The sequence below is a fragment of the Falco cherrug genome, chromosome 7 (assembly GCF_023634085.1).
Source record: "Falco cherrug isolate bFalChe1 chromosome 7, bFalChe1.pri, whole genome shotgun sequence".
NCBI lineage: Eukaryota > Metazoa > Chordata > Aves > Falconiformes > Falconidae > Falco > Falco cherrug.
This window is the reverse complement of record NC_073703.1, coordinates 11,306,848-11,323,586: the sequence shown is the minus strand read 5'-3', so window position 1 is coordinate 11,323,586 and position 16,739 is coordinate 11,306,848. Positions and strand designations below refer to the sequence as shown.

General features: G+C 42.9%; 1 long non-coding RNA gene across 2 annotated transcripts in view; it reads left to right on the top strand.

Annotated features, from left to right (window-relative positions):
* The window catches only part of LOC114015238 (uncharacterized), an 85,197-nt gene that overhangs the window by 55,098 nt on the left and 13,360 nt on the right, over positions 1-16,739 (top strand). The window contains exon 3 of one of the 2 annotated variants that reach the window (XR_008733356.1): positions 13,224-13,327. This is a non-coding gene — a long non-coding RNA (uncharacterized LOC114015238). Of the gene's footprint in view, positions 1-13,223; positions 16,131-16,739 lie in introns of those variants that run through there. The other variant, XR_008733355.1, reaches the window with a different exon arrangement.

Below are 16,739 nucleotides of genomic sequence, written 5' to 3'. Positions count from 1 at the left end.
TTGCATTCACTGAATCACTGCAGTCCAGTTCTTACACAGAAATCATTAGCCTATGAAAATACTCTCTTTTTTACCAGCAGATGAAGCCATGTGCTCATCCAGAGGCAATTACTCTTCTAATACAAGTTTTATAATAACCTTAAACAGTACAGGATAGCATAATTGTTTGCTTTAATAAATACTTCAGAGCACTTTAGCTGCACTGTAAAATGGCTTCACAAAATTTTGTTTCAGCTTCTCCCAGTCTGTCTGTCTGCAATGACCCCCACCCTTTTGGCCACCTTTTTTTTTTCCCCCCCCCCCTTGGAATTTTGCTGTGACATCCAAACAGGAGCATTTTGAATCACAAATGTGAGGAGTTGCAAATTCTTTTCTCTTTCTCTTTTAAATGATTTTTCATCATATGTTGGAGCCAAGTATCTATCAGGGTAAAATCAATAGCAGCTCCCAGAACTAAGAGAAAATGCCCCAGACTTACGCTTCATGCACAGCCACTGCAGCTGTATATCTAAAAGGAATGTAATAGAATGACTCATTCTACAGGTTACTGTCATTTGAAATGAGCCTGTTGCTCAAATGCTTAGGAACAATGTAATTCTCTAGCACTACAATTAAATAGGACTCCCATTTCTTTGACTTTATGGATACATCTGAGCATCAACTATCTCTCTGGTCTCAGTTCTTAATATCTGAACACCTGTGCATGCTAAAATAGATATAACCAAACAATCTCTCTCTTCTTTTCTTCATTCCTGTGGGAATGCATGTGAAAAGTTGTATGTTGAGTGGCAAGGACAGAGAGGAACTGAAGAGACATGGCCCTTTGCTTCGACTTCAGCAGCCCATTGCCTGTTCATGTGAGGCTGGAAGCAAAGGTCAATGACCCGCTAGTCTCTATTTTAATACTCTATTATATTTTCTTTTCTAATATTTATTTCAGATGGGTTCAAGGCTCCGTTTCCCTCCTTTCTCCCCTGCACATTGTGAAGCAGCCAGTGTGTTAGGAAGTATCCTCTGGCTGACAAGAAACATTATTTCAAATAAAATTATTCATCTGAGCACCAAAACTTCATTGAAGACCATCTGAGTGATACACGTGACACTGAGCTTGCATGTAAATGCAACCTTTGCTCTTTAGGACAGTCTAGGTCAGGCACACACGGTTGACGACAACTTTGTTCCCAGCCCCTCCATGAAGAGTAGGACACAGAGGACTATTAGCTGCATATCAATCAGGGAGCACCAGAGAAAACAGCAGAAAGACATTTCTCCTCTCCCTCCCAGGTCCTGCCATGTGATCCATCCAGAATACAAAACACACCCTGTGTCCGGGAAACTGCAACCGAAAACCACCCAGAGACATAAATATCGTGGCTGCAACACATTTAACTAGTATGTAGATGAACAAAACAGCAACGGTAATACATATAATTCAGGAACATTAAAGAAAATATACTACTTGCTGGGAAGCACAGTGCTGCTCTCCATCTGCCTTATCACTGGATTCCAATGGTTGGGTGCCCACAGACCTTTTGCATTAAATTTTACATTGATTTTTATGACCAGTTATTACATGTAATGTCTGAGCACTCCAACTGCTCTGTCTCCTCCCTGGTGTGGTATGAAATAAAGTTCATGGCAGTGGTGTAATGGATGGCTCGGACCAATTCCAAAAGTGGGGGTTTATCAGGTGATTATTTGGGGGGAGTCAGAAAATGTTTGCTTTTATGTCTACATATAAAAACTGCATTAAGTTTGGAAAGAGCCAAAACATGTCATATCATGGGTTCCCAGTGCTTATTAGTTTGGCCCCATTTCTTTTTCCTCCCTTTCCCTTCCAGAGGAGCATTTCTAGGCCTCTGCTTTGTTGGGAGGAGGCCAATTCCAGTGTCCCATCACTCACAGCCCAAGAAGAAAGGGATGCACTGGTACATCCCTTTCTGGAGCACATATAGGTACGAAGCTGGATGCTGGCAGAGCACAGGCTTTTTAGGAGCTATCAAATCCAAAGTCTGCATAGCTCCCTTTATAAGCTATAATGTGGCTTTCAAAATTGTAAGTGCTAAGGCTGCCTTAGCAGGTATTTGGTAAAGACGTGCTAATACTGCCTGCACCCCGGGATTTTTCCCTATGAGAAAGGTGGTTCTTGATGCTGACTTCAAGGGGAGTTGCACCCTCACCAGGAAGGCTCAGCAGATGATGGATCTGCATAGGCTTGTTCTGCACATTTGCACATTTCAGCATTTTTTCCTTAAAAAGACTGCACCCCTAAAAAAAATTAAAGTGTTAAACCATTTGCTAAGGCGAGAGTAATGAGTTTTAAAGAAATGGAAAAATTCCCCTGGATCTCTACATGTCATTTGCCTCTCTGGGGTACAACTAGGTGACTGGTGGCTCAGACTGGAAAGGGGATCGGCATCATTTAATTGTTATGGAGGGGATTGTGCCTTTTCTATACATCTCATTTATATCTATCTGGGAAGAGCTGGGCCCATTGTCTCAAAATTGCTTTGAGATGGGACAGGATGAAGCAGCCTGCGGATACATGAGCTATTAGAGCTATTAGTGATGGTGATGTTAGACAGTATCGCTTGTCGGTCTGCCTTACAGTTATAAATGTGTATCATTTAAAATACAATAAGGGGCCAGATGCTCAGATGGTGTCTGACATCTATCCACCAGGTTCCCACTGCTGCAGCTTTAGCATAAATCACTGTATTTCCAGGGAAGATAAATATTAAAAAAAATTGTTGTGGATTTTGAGATCTAAGCTCTGTCCATGACATCTGGATTCACTGCCCTGTCACATCTCTGTGGATGTGTTTTTTGATTGTGTATACATTGTCCTGAGATTGCAAATTGGGAGTGGAAAGAAGGGTCCAAAATAGTAAAATAAGACCTTTTTACTGCAAATCTTCTGGGAATGCTGGCTTGTTCAAAGACAGAAAGTTAAAATTATTTTATTTTTAATTTGTCAGGGACCAAGTAATCCCTTCTCTGCCAGCCTGGACATCTTACTTCAGAAAATGCCAGTTTAACATGGGTAAAGGAAGATGAAGAGCTCTCTGAATAACAGTCCTTGGTTTTATGTCACCTACATGTCTGCATAATGCTGCTGGACCAGCTGCTGAGAATTATCTCTGGTTTCTAATCCTCTAATTTCAGAGTTCTTTTGTGCAGATTATTGCTAAAAACTTCATGTAATTAATATCAATTATTTAGATTTGCAGTTTAATCAGTGTCAGATATTTTTCATCTCAGAAAGCAGTGTTATTCCTGTTGCTGTTATTATTAATTGCTAGTCTCGGTCATCCAAATAGATAATAACAGATACAAATGTAGATTCAGTTAATACCAGCACTATGCATGACACAAACTGATAAAAGCCAGGAAATTCATGAGAATCACATTTTTATTCTTGTTACTCTGCCTGAATCTGTCCAGTCTGACAAATCCAGTCTCTGTGCACCTCCAATGTCCCTTTGCTGCCAGGGAGCCAGTGTGTTCAGGTTTATTTGCCGTTGAACCACTCTGAATAAACATGCATTTAAATACTACATTTACTCACAGCAATAATGCTGTGCTCCTCGTTCTCTGCCAGATCATTCTCAAACCTAGAGTACAAGTCTCATGTCCTTTTGTTTTAAGAAATGGCCAGCTGTGACTTCTGGACGTGAAGCGCAGTCACAGAATAGTCGATATGTGCCTGTGGCCATCGCGGTAGGAAATACAGCAACATTTTTTCCAGTGGATTTCAAAGCCAGGTGGACACTACCCCATGACCAAAGTGCTAAGAGAAAGATTCTACAGAAAAATGTGGTTTACCCAGGACATGCAAGCTCATGCCGGCAGCTCAGGGAATGGAGCTGATGTCTCTCGACCCCGACCATAGGATCAATTCTCAGACCTAAATCACCCCATGTTTTACCAGCTCTGACAATTTGGTCACAGGCCCCTGCTTCCCCTCTTGAAATCAGATGGTTCAAGGTGCTGCAAAAATTAACCCTGGCAGATGCAACTGTGTATTTGAGATTAGGAAGCTGGAGGGTGGAAAGCCAGTGCCTGGGAGATGGAAGCAAGCAGCCTGGACGGTGCAGCTTGCCTTGGGAGCACACGATGCAGCACAGGTCGGGGCAAGGAGCTGTGCATTTGCCACTGCCGGCAGATTTCCGAGGTTTGAGTGCTGTCTGGGCTGCAGCCAGAGGCAAAATGAAAATGTATTTCTGCAAGAGGCCTACAGGAGCTAGAAATACTTGTATTTTGGTAAATATTTAAGTTAAAAAGGCACAGGTAGGTTGTGCTATAGTTGCATAAGCTACAGGCTTATGGCATAGCTTAATGCAAACTGTTTAGGTGCCTGATTGTATGCCAGATGATCTTGCCTTTTTCGTTTTGGATTCTGGGTTGTTTGTTTGTTTGTTTTTTAACTTTTACTTTTCACAATGTTCAGTCATTTATTAGTATCTGAAGTGGTAGAATCTTTTTGCTTTACTGATGTTAAGAAATTCTAGCAGTAATTTTATGGGAAAATTCTACAGTCCACATACTCTGCAACAGAGGCAGGAATGTAATCGGATGGTGAGGAGATCATCCTGTATCAGAAGCATAAGGTTTTGCCTGTATCTCACCTACCTTCTTTCAGCCAAGTCACAAACTGTAAAAGAGACAACAAGAAGCACATGGACTGTCGCAGCACTTGTAGTTCCAGACTGTAGAGCTTGTAATTATGGCATGGCTTAATTTGCAAACACTTGCTTCTACAGCCTTAACACCCTTTCAGTGCAGTGTTTTGCACATACTGCAGGACTCCACTCGTCCCTCAGTGGGACAGTATCTTAGAGTGATTTAGATGCTGAACTCCTACTCAGGTGTTCTGGAGCCACAGTGGCTGCTGACACAGGTATGGGATATCAGATGTGCTCATAAGTGACTGCTCCCGACCACGGTCAACGTGCACAGGCAGGAGTGGCAAGGGACCCTGGCTTGCCTTTAGAAAGGCTCCAGGGGTAGGATGGATGATAAAGCTCATGATCTGCGTGCCTTTTTCTGGAGTCTGAATAATACTGTCAGTCTCCAGCTTTTCAGCCCAGTAAATGCATGCAGAAAATGTTAAGTGTTTTTATTAGAAAAAAAGTGGGGGGAAAAACGGAAAAAATAGAAAATTATGCCCCAAGTGCTAAACTGTTTATAATAAACTCATCATTTTGGAGGGAGAGAATGTGGCATTCTGCACTTTCTAGGAGAGCATCAGCAGAATAGGAAGAGAGAATATTATCTCTAAAAGCTATGCATCATTCTCTTAAAATGTTAATGTCCCATTTCTAGCTGAACAAATAAACCTCTACAAGTTAGATGCAACTAGTACTAATGAATCAGAGTGCAGACTGAGAAAATAAAGAACCAGCCTCTGACTGCAAAAAAGCATCTTTCAAGAGAAAAAAGAAATTAAGTCATTATTTTAAAATTGTTCCACTAATGTGTTGCGAACAAAGGGCTGTTAGCTTGAAAGGACCAAACAGCTTTTATTTTGGAGTACTTTATTTGCAGCAGGGTTATAAACAAGATCCTCAGCAAATCCTTCAAACAGAGCATGCGTTATTAAAAAAATTCAGAAGCCTTTTCCCATTTACCATTTCCTCGAGATGTTTTCTGCTTTGCCTCTCTAATGTATTTACGACGAGTGTGCAGTCTCCATGTGGTTTCACATCCAAATCAAAGACTGGATGGAGGCAGGCAGCGCATTTCATGTCTTAGTTTTATGGTTTTCATTGAGTTCTTAGTGCCACAAAACCCACTTCAAAGATCAAGCTAATGCAAGATCTGATCTCGTATACGCTCATGTTGAGTGCAATGTTGAATGAAGACTCCAGGCTATTTTCATCATCCAAGCGCTAAAGTTTATTATCTGTAACGCATTCCTGCCTAGAAGTGCTAACCAAGGTTGTGTTAGACACTAAAAAGCCACCTGGAGTTCTTGCCCTCAGGGAGAACTAAATTGGACAAAACCAGAGGAAGGTGGTTAGAAGGCAGAGATGAAACGATTTGTTAAGGGATGCAGAGCAGGCCAGTGGTATAGATGTCAGCCTGCATGCATTGAGCTGGTAATAGTGTCCTGATGGCAGTACCTTCAGGGGTGATGCTAGGTGTTGACATAGCGTTTTTCAGGCAGCAAAGTGCCTTTCCCAGCTGCACAGGTCCAGGAAGCTTGGATGACTGTGCCTCCCATGCTGGGAGAGATCCTGAGCCCTGCTCTGGGCATCCTTTCCAAGCACGCTGCCTCCTCTGTGATCCTTCTGCTAGTCCAGTGCTCTGTCCATGGGATGGCAGTGCTCAGTCCTGCCCAATCTGCTGAGAGATGTCGAGCCACTTCTAAAAGGCTGTTTTGTTCTTGAAAAAGACGGTGAAAAACACAGTCATAGACATAGCTGTCCTCAGGAAAGCTGATACCTGTATTTCACAGGAGCCTCAGCCGCCTTTTTTTTTTTTTTTTTCCCCCTTGTGGCTTTTAGAATAGGCTAGTTCACTCTCAAACTCACTGTCTTTATCAAGCTGCTGGCTTCCACCTAGTGCTCCCCAAATATTGCAGTTTCTGTTCTTTCCATCCCAGAGAAATTTCAGAGAAGACTGAGCAAATTCTGAAAAAGGACCCTGGCATTTTTAAATTTCTCATGAAATGAAGTTTCCCTTCCTCAAACTGCTTTTGAAAATTGCCTCATTGCAACGTTTGTTGGTGTATAATATAATTCATATGAGAGCCAACATGATGAGGCTGAAACAAACTACTTCAACCTTACCCAAGCAGAATGTTAAATAAAAGTCAGATGAAATTGATACTGTCCCTTGAAACATTCAGATTTTCAGAATCAGCATTTTCTCATAGTAAGCTGTTCCATATCCCCTGCTGGCAGCAGGCTTAGAGGCATCAGCTTTTTCTGGAAAAGCTTTAAGAGCTGGGTATTATTATTGTTATTATTATCATCAATAATATGCAGAGGAAATGGAGCTGGAAAACAGAGGCAGAAGGATAAATTCTGCTACAACTTTCTATGTTTACTAGTAATGTCATTTTGGATTCACAGGGTCACAAACGAGAGGAGAATTCACCTCTACAAACTACTCTCCACCTTTCTTTGCCTCCGTGTTTCTGTTTGTGAGTACACTAGGTGTGCTCAGCGCATTCCTCAGCTCCTTGGTGAACTTGCTCACATGCTACCACTGCTTGGTGTGACATCAAAACTAACTCCTTAATGCTCCTGTTTTGCTTTTTCCCAGTTGGATAGGATATAAAGGTAGCACCAATGTGCGGGAGAGGGAGGTGTCTGGACTGAGGCGAGCTCAACAGCACTCCAATTAGCTAAGCAAGGTGGACTCACACAGTGTGACGAGGCCATCGCCACTTGCTGGCTGCACAGATTTATTCAAATATCTGGTGGACAAGTGCAATTTAAAAGTCTTTAGGATGGATGTTAGCACATACACGCATGCTTATGTGCCCGTTCGATGAGCAATCCCATTAGGTGGCTAAGCCTGGATGACTGAGGGCAGTGGAGATGGGAGTGGGGCAGGATGGGTTGGTGTCTCACGGCAGGAGCTGCTCTCTCAGGTGTCAGCAGTAGGTTTATAGCAGGGCACAGAAAAACAGGTATAGCTCTCTGCCTCTGAGCATTTTCTTCCCAGCTGGGGAGCCCGTGGCTGGCCATAGGACTGCCGTTGCCTTTGCATGCCATTAAGTCCCTAAATAGTATCTATAAATATATTTTCCTTTAGAATGGATTATTGACACACGTGGCTGACACATATCTTTCCAGGCTTGGTCCTTCATGCATGAAATGTATTGTCTTCCCCTTTAAGGAGTTTACTGCCTCACTGACCTTTATATTCTGCAAAGAGGCATTTTAATCTCCCACACTGCTGCGCTGCTAAGTGGTTTCGCATTTGACTTGTGCTACTCAATGGTCTTTCCATGTTGACGGGCTCTATTAAGACACTGGGAGTTAGTCTGAAACTCTTCTAAGCTGTTATTTTCAGTAATAACACTCCTATTTGTTCCCCAGGTTCGCCGCACCCACAGGAGGGGGGAGGAGATGTACAGGCACAAATTCTCATTAAAAGGAAAAGCAATTTTCTTTGGAAGTAAGCTACTTCAAGGCGACTGGAAAGGGACAGAGCACTGGTTCCAGTATAAGACAAGCTGAGACTGGAAATCTTTAAATAAATCAATTCTCCTGTTGACGAGTTTCCCAAAATGGTATTTATCACTCACAGCCTGTCGGGTAGTCCCTATGAGACTAGAGAGTGCCTCAGTGTTTTACAGCTGAGTGTTGTAAATGTTCACTCCTATCAGCGTTGTCTGTGTAGAGTTTGTACAAAACCAAACACTTGAGTGCTTATTTTTCAGTGTTATTTTCCATATATGTCACCAGTCATGTGATTTATTTTCTTGAAAGGAATGGGGAGGGGGAAAAAAAGCAAGAATGATCTGAAGAAAACCGTCCATGGAAGACAGAAGAACATGCATTTTTCACTGGACGCATCTCTATCCCAGAAAGGTTGGGAGCAGCCAGCGGTGTGCCTGGCACACAGGAGCCAGAGGCACCAGTTAGCTCACCCGCTGTGGGGGGAGTGCAGTTACAGGCTGAATGAGCAAAGGGCAGAGCCAGTCAGTCAGCCCAGGAATTTCCCTGTCCCCTCTACCAGAGAAATTAAAATGAACTTTCTCCACCATTCTCTGCTGCTGCTTTATCCAGTTGGTCTCTTGCCTCAGCTCTGTATTCAGCGGTCTTAAAGAACAACAGGAGGTGTAGCCCTAATGGTATTTCCAAACCTTTTTTTTTGGAAGTAAGCACAGTCAGGAAACCCTCTGACTGTGAGGCTTTTGGTGCAAGTGCCTCGTGTTCCAGTTCTTGTTGGTTGGAGATGACCACAAGCCTTTGCACTTTCACTCCTCCCCTACTCATTCACCAGTTCCACCCTGTCTTTTCCCTCTGTTCCCATAATAAAAAGCTGTTTTTATACGCCTGTACAGCGATAGCATGATGAGGCATGGGGCTCCTGGTCTAGTGTCCTCAGGCACAGCAACAGTGGCCAGTAATGATTGGGATGGGGATGGGACTGCCAATTTGCCTCGCCTGAGGGCTGCCTCCTCTGCATCACTTAGTTAAAATAACCAGCACTGGTGTTTGCCAGTGAGATCGTTAGTGCTGGAGGAATAAGAAAATCTAATGATGAGGAAACTGCCTGTGGATGATGCACTTTGACTCCTCCTGACTGAGCAAATGTGCTAGCAAAAGCCTGTCGGAGCCACGTGGCTCTTGTCACCCAGACAAGACACTGAAAAATAACAGGAGGGGCTGGAAGCATCGACTCAAGGCAGCAGGCAGCTGCCGGGCAATAACCTCAAAAACTGGCTGAACTCTACCCAATACTGCTTATTCTTCACCAACGGTGACACATGGAAAACCAAGTCAGGACTAGGACAAGAACCATATTTCCCCCACCCAGATGTTGCTCTCCCCATTCGGTTTCCTGCAGGATGGCCTCTGTTTTGTAGTATTATCTTTATCTTTTAACTTCTCCAGAAGTTCAAAACAGGGACAAGCTGCCGAGTGTCCCAGGGGGCCTGCCTGGTTTCTCCCAGTCACAGATCCAGCTGGAGAACCCTCTCAGGCTGGAGGACATCACAGAGGCACAGAAATGGTCTCAAATACACCTCTCTGGGTGAGCTTTTGTTCATTATTTTCTGGGCTAGCCACAATGAAATCATATAGACATCCAGTACAATAATATCAGCCTCATAATGACTAGGGAGAGGACAAAAATTGTGGTCTTTATCAAAAAAAAAATAAAAATCTCTTTTAACAACAAATTGTAACTAATTAGACTTTGAATGGGAAATCAAATGAAACTGCATGAAGGCTCAATTTTCCATACAGCTGACGATCTGACCTTTTTAGGAGTGGGAAAGAAAATTATTTTTAATTAACATGACTAATCATTTCCTGTCATTTTCAGATAATTGGCTTTGTCGAAAAAATGAGCTGTTTTGGGGGGAAACTGGGGGGGGGTGACAGTGGCAGCTCCACTGGCACATTTAACCTTTTAGATTCTGTCTGCAAAGGGAATTTTGAATCCTTGTTATCACAGCAAAGAGGCTTTATATGGAGATTTGGTGCACTCCCCCTCTTCCTTTCCATACGGCTCATAGAAATTCATATATAGGGAAAAAATATTTGACACACTGCTGGAGTTCTTTCACCGTGAAACGCTCCTTTATTAAAAAACGCAGATGAGGCAGTTTAGCTAATAGGCTGTTTTCTGGTACATCTTGAGGTCGCTCACATGATCTAGGACACAGGGTCAAATCTTGGAGTCCTTAATAACATGGTCTGCTCAAACTGGTTGGGCTTGACTGAGTGTAGCCAACTTTTATTCTGACTAAAGTGAGCAACTGAAGGTGGCCAGGCTGGATGCTACAGAGATGGTTTCATTGTACCTGCTTGCTCAAAATGTGGAAGCCTGGAATAGAAATCTTAGGCTACGAGATATGACTTTGCTCTCTTTTAAGCAGCAAAAAAACCTGGTGTATCGGAGGCTTTCCTAGGCAATTGGCGTAAGGTTTTAATGCACACTTCAAGGGACAGGCAGAGTGACTGGGGAGAGACCAAAGGAAAGCAGGAAGATCAAAAGTCTCCGGAACATGACCTGCAAGCAAAGACTGAACAGCCTGGGATGGTTCAGTGGAAAGAAGAGAAAATTCAGTGGGGAACTTAAGTTTTGAATAACATTAAAAAGGCACTTAGGAAGGCTATAATCTGTTCTCCGCTTTCAGAGTTAGTAGGGTAAGTAGAAATAGGAATCAATTGCAACAGGAAAGACTCAGAACAGATATCAGGAAAAGCTTTCAAGTGATGAAGAGAGCAGAGCACCAGGAATACAGTAGAGTTCCTGTCCCTGGTAGTCTTTAAATGGGACAGACATCTGTCAGGGATGACATAAGGAGAGTTCATCTTGCTCTGGGGCAATGGGATGGTTCTGCTGCTCTGCTGAAGTCTGTTCCAAATGTGATGTCCGTAATTGCACAGGAGACAAAACCTTCCTGTTTGATATCAGCAGTAAGGCTCTAAAATAACGAGCAGGTTTTGAAACGGAAGACATGAGCATATGCAACGTGAGTAGCGATGGACATTGGATGTAAATGCAGGCACACAAAAAAGGACCCTGGTTAAGGAACTGAGTCAGTACATACAGATCCTTTACCCCAGGCAGGAGCTGCTGCTTGCAGCGTGGTGCCTGCTTGTGCAGCGCACTGCTGGGGCAGGGTCCCAGCAGTTCCTCAGGCTGAGGGGTGGCTGCTGGCGCAGCCATAAACTGGTTTCTGGTACACTTGACTTGATATTATATATTATCTCTTGGCCAGCATGGATCACAAGACCAGGCTGAAGGCATTCGCCCTGGTGTCTCTGTTACAGTGATGGTGTTTGCTGACACAGGGAAGGAACAGCTCAGCCTGCTACTTCTTTCAAAAATCTCCTTTCTTCAGAAAAAAATAACTCATGACATTGTTCTTCCATTCCATCCCCACCAACAAAAATAAAAGCAGAGAGGTTAGAGTTTAAACCAAATTTGTGCCCCATGCAGAAGAAATATCTCTGACTAGAATTTTGCAAACCCCTCTTTCTCCCATTGCCCTCACTTGCAAAGCATTCCTGTTTCAGGAGGATGAGGAAAAAGTGATATATTTCTAAACTACATAACAACAGCAACTCCTGTCCTTTCCTCTTCTTTAACTGACATATTCCATAGCCATGCAATCCCCTATTTTATTGATATTGAAACCGTACAGTCATTTCTATTCATGAAGCAGGTCAGAACAAGTTCCACTAATGACTAAGAGATGTATTTGGAAGTGCAGAATTTTGCAAATTAGCAATCAAACACAATAAAAAAATCAAAGATACTGCATTACATAATACACTTTGTTCATTTATTTTAACAAGTATCACTTATTTTCAATTATTTACAGTGCTAGTTAGCATACTTATAAAAGTACTGTGGCATATTGAGTTAAAAGTAATAGATTCTTAGTGCTGGGAAATCTCAGCAGAGCACTCTGCTATTAAACACTGGCAAAAAAATGGGAAGGAAATGTTACGGTGGGTTGTTTTCTGGGTTTATTTTGCTTGTTGTGGAGGGCTTTTTGATGGGGCGAAGATAATTGGGTCTGCAGATTAAGTGAGTTAGGAATTAGCTGAATTCTCACTGTGTATAATTTTGTAAATTCCCACATCCCACTATGTCTTCCAGCTCCTCTCTCCCTTTAACAAATCCAGCATTCAGGGCCTTATCTCAGGGTGTCCTTTTTAGTCTGAATTCTCTGGTTTTCTTCAGCTGCTCATCATTTAAAGACAGTTATTTTTTTGGCATTTCATTTCCTGCTTTTTTACTCTTCTTCTTGCATCTTTTATAGACGGTGATAAATGTGAATAACAATGCGCCCAGTGTGAAAGGCGGAGTGTAAAACCCAATTTCATTCGATTTCTGTTTTATTCTAACTTTAAGCTTCAGATTTACCCATGTCTCACTCCACTGGACCTGTCACCTGAATTAAATAGAGACTCTTAAAGGTGATTGCTGCAAGGAAATAGATCTTAGAAGCAAGAACGTAACAGCATCTTAAAGAAAATTTCCTATTAATTGTTGAACCTCATTTAAATTTTATTTCTACCCCTGAGATATGGTAGCAGCCCAAGGCTAATCAGAAAGGGAGAAAAGTGACCTTAATTTTGGGTGATCTATTTTCAAAATGCTGTTGAAGGCAGCAAAATACTCTGCTAATTCACACATGATGTAAATGGCAGAGGAAGAGGGGCAGGCAGGCAGGGAATACTGAGACACGCTTGTCTGCTTTTATGCGTCACTGCTGACACCTGCTGCGTAACTGCCTGGCATAGCCATCTTCCTGAAAAACCTGGAAGAACTGGCTCCTCCAGCTTGGTAAAGGGAGTCCCAGCTTTTCTAGCAGGAGGGTCGTCATGTCAAGTTTGTCCGCACTGTGACGAATGAAACAGGTTTAACAGCAAGCAAAGACCCCATCTTGTCTGGGTTTGGGAGGAGAGGCTTTTTCCAGCTGTATACCTTTTTTCCCCTGGTATTCAGGGCTTTTTGCCTGGTTTTTAATATTTGTTTAGCATCTTGGTAACCTGAGCTTTTTTTCACTATTGCAGGCTCTGAACTGGACAGGACTGAGCTTCCCTCAGACTCTGGCCAAGAACGAAGGGATCAGCAGCAGGTGATGCTGTAGTCAGAGCTGATGTAAACCCAGGGCAAGGTTGGTTTAGAAATAAAAGTGACCGTCTCAAGAGACATTTGCTTCTTTAGGACATCTTGCTTGCTTGTTGAATGGGTATGGGATAATCTAGTTGGTGGCTCCCTGCCAACACGTGGGAGTTGCTCTGGCAAAATGTGTGGGTTTCTCTCTGTTCCTGCTGTAAAATGAGGAGTCCTCACCTGCCACAAACCCTCATGTTGTAAAAAGCTGCTCAAAACAAGGATTTGCCCAGCAGTGTCATTGTAGTTATCAGACGTGACACAGTAAGCGTTTAGGAGTCATATTGCTTTGCCATGGTGGAACCTGATGAGGAACCTGATGGACAACTTGTATTAACATCATGGAGTGTGGGAGGCGAAAGAAAAAAGAAATGAAGATTAATTTTCTCTTTAAATAGATGCTTGATAAAAGAACAAGAGGCAGGTAATACATAGATTTGCTGAGTTAAGAAAGTGTCCATAGTATTTGCATTTTATAATTGTCCCTGCAAAGGTTAGTGTGAGCTGAATCCCAGCCCAGATTTCTTGTGCTTTTTCTTTTCTTCCCATGTGGAGTGACAGAATGCTAAATAGCTTTGTTTCCATCATGCCAGGGGTTGCAGCATGTTCTCTAGTCATTCTTCCACTGAATGGGAAACCAGTTGCCACCCCACCTTCACCCCCAGCAAAGGGTCTGGGAGTGAAGCCTGGCAGGAGCCATCCCTGGGGACTGCTGCAATGGCAGTGCAACTCACCCCCCCGGTCCCCCCCGAACAAAACAGACCACAAGTGGCGGAACGGTGCTCCCCCATTATTAATCCCACTGTGATTCTAAATGTTGTGTTATTACTGTATGCACAAAGATACTTGAGGGTTTTCTGATTTCAATTATAATGATTATCTCCTCTGAGAGATATATTTTCTGCTGTTGGGAAATCTCTTTCGCTGATCTGCTCTGAAACAGAAGTCCTGTTTGTATTAAGTGTGCATTCCGGCTGGACTCCCCGTTTTACTGAGGTCTCCTGGCTTTGCCCCCCTCTATGAGAGATGGTGGAGACTCTCTCAAGATGGGCTGCAGGCAGCAAGGATTCCACACTCCACACGCTCTGCCAAAAACACTCTCTTGTGAAACAGTCAGGAACAGCACCTCCTCTGTGAGATGGGCACTGCAAGGCTGGGAAGTGGTGGGACCAGTTGTGTGTGTGCTGAGACCTGGTACCGGCACAGGCAAGGGGAACCCAGGCGAAATGGACTATGCATTGCTGCTCCATTTAAGTCATTTGTAAAAAGGATGATGCCGCTGTCAAGCCATGAAGTGATGCCCTCTAGTCTCCAAGAAACCTGGAATGTCCCAGTGCAGGTTGCTGACTGCAAATGATGTGGTTTTGTTCTGTTCCGTTAATTTACACTATCTTTTGAACTACCTATGCCAAGCAGAATTCAAGATTTCCACTTCACAAACATCACCGCTAAAATTTTTATTCCAAAGGACATTTGCTAGATGTGAAAATAGGTCAAATACATTTGTCCCAGGCCTATCAAATCACACCACAAATATATGTGTTCATGTAGGCAAGCTTTGAAAGCACCATGAAAGTGTTAGTGCTCTGGGAACAGTGCGTGTGCTGCTGCAATGCCATAGAGAAGAGCATGGTGACATCGGGCAGTGTGAATTTTGAGACACCAAACCATGCCTGGGGTCATCAGTGGGAATGTAGCTCTAATTTATGCATGTCCTTCAAGGAGCAGTACACAGCAGAGCGGCAGCAGCTGAGCCCTGGCACCATCTATCGGCTCTCCAGGGACCCCAAACATGACCTGAGAGCTTCACTCCAGCTCCCAGGGGATAGATGTCCACAAGTAAAATGGCCAGAAGAGTTCACCACCTCTCTGTTGGCCTCAGCAAGGCGGCCAAGAGCTGAGTGGGCCAGGAACAGAAATCGCAGTTAAAGCAAGAGGAAGACAAATGACTAACAGATGTTTGCCCTGCTGTTCCACCTGCACTACGGCTAAGGGGTCAGTCCACTGCAATCTACAGGATATATCTTTTCCCTGATGGTAAAAATGCTGAATATTCAGTGTCCCAGATACTTGCTGGTGTCTGTCCCAGTGTGCCAAGTTCATATAATCTCACAGCTACCACACCTCCAGTTACTTCATTGTGCTCCTGCTTTTGGATATGAGCTTCCCTTTCTCCCATGAAGCTTCTTCAGAAGCTTCTCTTCCACACAAAATTAATATTAGAAGCCCTTTCATTTCAAAATGACTCTTCCTTCCTTCCTTCAGATGTCCCTTTCCTGGGATGCTGCGTAAGTAAAAAAGATAAAGATGCTTCCTAACCTGAAGGCTGCCACTGTCTGCCATTTCTTACAAATGCTTTACCAAGCCTCCCAGATGCACATTAAGCTTGATGTGGACTCTCTAAATCTCAAGAACATTTAATAAATAGGGAATTAGTCTGACTAAGTTGTACTGGGGATGAATTTCTTACATCGATACGATCTCCAATGAGCACTGCACTTCATTTAATAAATGTATTTATTAAATACATAAAAGATTTGTAAATGGAGCTCTTGTCTTGCTGAACCTTATTAGCTTCATCCTTATTTAACATTTATTTTCTTGAGATGAGACAATATTTGTTAAATCTTGAACACGTCATTGCAAAATCCACCCATGGTTTATTCAGTCTGACTCTAAATATTAAATTTCAACATTTGCTAGACCTGGCTCCTTGTTTAATCTACCAAGATCTCTAACAAGCACAAGGAAAGATTTGCTAACTCAAAAATAACTGTTATTGAATCTCCAGTGGGTTTGTAAAAATCTACATAATATTTAATAAATCTGCCCTAAGATTTGCTTAAATCTGTTTAACCTCCATTAAAACAAGAAAAGGAATTTGTTGGAGTCCTTGTCGGATTCGTGCAAAACTTCATAAGTACATCAGATGTTACCAAAATCCTATTAAACTGCCATGTGAGTTTTCTGTTTCATTTCTCATCATTGTTGATTATTAATGTATTTTGTGCATAAACAGCAGCTCTCTCATCCTAGGCAGTGCATCCCTCCTCCTGTCCTTCTCACTCGCTACCATCAGAATTCTGCTGGTGGGATATCATATGTCACTGCTAGAGCCAATCCCACTGCATTTCTGCTACGCCACCTTTTAGGTTGCAGCCCGTAATTTTGCAGACCTTAGCTGAGAATGCATAGATTGCCTTTGTCAATTTTATACATCTTTTCTAAAGAGAAACATTCTAAGAAAAAGTAATCGTGCTGTATCAATAGCAGAAACAATGCTTTCCCACCTCTTATTATCCCAGCATCTCGCCAGACTACGACAGACAGAATAACAAACGTTGTGCTTAGTTTTCGACCTGCATGCAGAGTGTTTTTATGTCTCCGTCTGCTTCCAGTATTTCTGGGGCAGC